This window comes from Capricornis sumatraensis, chromosome 5, assembly GCF_032405125.1.
Source record: "Capricornis sumatraensis isolate serow.1 chromosome 5, serow.2, whole genome shotgun sequence".
Classification (NCBI taxonomy): Eukaryota; Metazoa; Chordata; class Mammalia; order Artiodactyla; family Bovidae; genus Capricornis; species Capricornis sumatraensis.
This window is the reverse complement of record NC_091073.1, coordinates 76,903,481-76,906,540: the sequence shown is the minus strand read 5'-3', so window position 1 is coordinate 76,906,540 and position 3,060 is coordinate 76,903,481. Positions and strand designations below refer to the sequence as shown.

Sequence of the window (3,060 nt, the reverse complement as noted above, 5' to 3'; positions counted from 1 at the left end):
CAAAGTAAGGTGATTATATTGGGATTATATTGAATAATATATATATATTTTAATATATATTTTTGTCTTACAAAAATACCACACAAAAAATTATAGGCCAATATCACTAATGAACATATAGATACAAAAATTATCAAAAAATAACAGTAAACTGAGTGCAATAATACGTTAAAAGGACCATATACCAAGATCAAGTGGAATTTACCCTAGGGATGCAAAAATTTTTCAATATCTGAAAATCAATGTGATATACTACATTAACAAATTGAAGAATAAAAACCATATGATCATCTCAATAGATGCAGAAAAAGCTTTTGACAAAATTCAATACAATTTATGATTTTAAAAAAACTCTTCAGAAAGTAGGCATAAAGGAAAACTACCCCAGCATAATAAAGGCCATATATAACAAACCTACAGGTAACATCATACTCAAAGGCAAAGAACTGAAAGCATTTCCTCTAAGATCGGGAACAAGACAAGGATACCCATTCTGACTACTTTTATTCAACATAGTTTTGGAAGTCCTAGACACAGAAATCATATAAGAAAAAGAAAAGGAATTAAAATTGGAAAAGAAGCAAAACTGTCACCATTAGCAGATGACGTAATGCTATACATAGAAAATCCTAAAGGCACTATCAGAAAACTATCAGAGCTCATTGGTAAGTTTGCAGGCTACAAAGTTATTATACTGAAACCTATAGCATTTCTATACACTAACAACAAAATATCAGAATGAGAAATGAAGGAGATGGTAAATCCCATTTACCATCACATCAGAAAGAATAAAATACATCTGAAGAAACTTACCTAAGGAGGCAAAAGACTTGTACTCCAAAAGCTATAGGACTGATGAAAGAAATTAAAGACAACACAAACAAGTGGAAAGCTATACTGTGTTCTTGGATTAGAAAAATCAGTACTGCTAAAATGACTATACTACCCAAGGTGATCTACAGATTCAATATAATCCCTATCAAATTACCAGTGGGATTTTTCACAGAACTAGAATAAATAATTTTTAAAAATTTTCTGGGAGCACAAAAAGCCCCCACATATCCAAAATAATCTTAAGAAAAAAGAACAGAGCTGGAGGAGTCATGCTTTCTGATTTCAGGCTATACTACAAATTACAGTAATTAAGACAGAATGGTACTGGCACAAAAACAAAATATAAATCAGTGGAACAGGATAGAAGGCAAGAGATAAACTCATGCACCTATGGTCACCTAATCTATGACAAAGGAGGCAGCAATATACAATGGGAAAAAGACAGTTTCAAATAACTGGTGCTGGGAAAACTGGACAGCTAGATGTAAAAGAATAAAATTAGAATATTCTTTAACACCATATACAAAAATAAATTCAAAATGGATTTTGGACCTAAATGTAAGACTGAATACTGTAAAACTCCTAGAGGAAAACAGAAAGAACACTAACATAAATCGCAGCAATATATTTTTGGATCTACCTCCTAAAGTAATGAAAATAAAAACAAAAATAAACAAATGGGACCTAATTAAACTTAAAAGCTTTTTCACAGCAAAGGAAACCATAAACAAAATGAAAAGACAACCTACAGAATAGGGAGAAATAATGCAACCGACAAGGGTTTAATCTCCAAAATATACAAACAGCTTATACAAGTCAGTATTTAAAAAAACAATGCAATCCAGAAATGGGCAGGAGATCTAAATAGACCTTTCTTCAAAGAAGACATACAGATGGCCTACAAGCATATGTAGAAATGCTCAACATCACTATTATTAACGAAATGCAAATCAAAACTACAATGAGGTATAACCACCCTTCAGTCAGAGTGACTATCAGCAAGAAGACTACAAAGAGGACTCGTATTGGAGGAGGATTCCAAATGGGTCTCAGCTGCAGCGGCTCCCCACCGATGGAGCGTAGGCGGTCCGGGTCCACATCTGAGAAAGAGAAGCCAGGCGCCTAGAAAGGTCCCAGTCTGGGGAGCGAGATAGAAGAAGCCGCTCTCGTTCCCCGCACAGAAGGCCGTCCAGGTCCCCAAGAAGACATGGATCCACATCTCCTGCCCCGTCTTAACTGAAAGAAAGAAGAAATGAGAAGAAGAAAGAAAAGAAACAAAGAGTAAAGAACATCAGATAACTGAAGAAGACTTAGAGGGCAACATAGAGGAAGAAATAGAAATGAAGTTAATGGGATTTGCCTCCTTTGACTCCGCAAAAGGGAAAAAGGTGAATGGCTCTGTAAATGCCTATTCCATAAATGTGTCGCAGAAGAGAAAGTATAGGCAGTACATGAATTGAAAAGGTGGCTTCAACAGACCTTTGGATTTCATTGCATGAGAACTGAAGTGCTGAAGAATGATTTTTTTCCCCTAATCTTGATCAGATGGAGAAGGCAATAATGGCAACCCACTCCAATACTCTTGCCTGGAAACTACTATGGACGGAGGAGCCTGGAAGGCTGCAGTCCATGGGATCTCGAAGAGTCAGACACAACTGAGCGACTTCACTTTCACTTTTCACTTTTCACTTTCATGCTTTGGAGAAGGAAATGGCAGCCCACTCCAGTGTTCTTGCCTGGAGAATCCCAGGGACTGGGGAGCCTGGTGGGCTGCCATCTATGGGGTCGCACAGAGTCAGACATGACTGAAGTGACTTAGCTGCAGCAGCAGCAGCAGCAGCAGCAGCAGCAGCAGCAGCATCTTGATCAGAACAGTGGATTTTGTATTTAACATGCATCAAAAACGGGCTCACAGTCCTTCCTCCTTGTAAAGTAAGAAAATTTTATTATGACGTGTATAGTTCACTTACCCTGCCTCAAAAAACAAAGTTAAATATTACATTTTTTCCTTCAGGAAATATCATTTGGGGCAGTCATCAACCCAATTTTTTTGTACTTATTCCTAGGAAAATGTATATGATTTTTTCTTGGATGCTCTTTATGACTTTTTAAAACACATGAAAGTAATTTGGAAGTAAGTTTCTCAAGTAAAGCAGTAATTTCTACTCTTGTATTTGATATTTTTGTAACTAGGAAAAAAAAAGGATCTCCCTACACATAGATTTA

The 3,060-nt window shown here is 36.3% G+C and overlaps 1 pseudogene; it reads left to right on the top strand.

Moving 5' to 3' along the window:
* Positions 1-1,876: 1,876 nt before the first annotated feature.
* LOC138080475 (U4/U6.U5 small nuclear ribonucleoprotein 27 kDa protein pseudogene) lies at positions 1,877-2,333 on the top strand (annotated as a pseudogene).
* Positions 2,334-3,060: the final 727 nt, after the last annotated feature.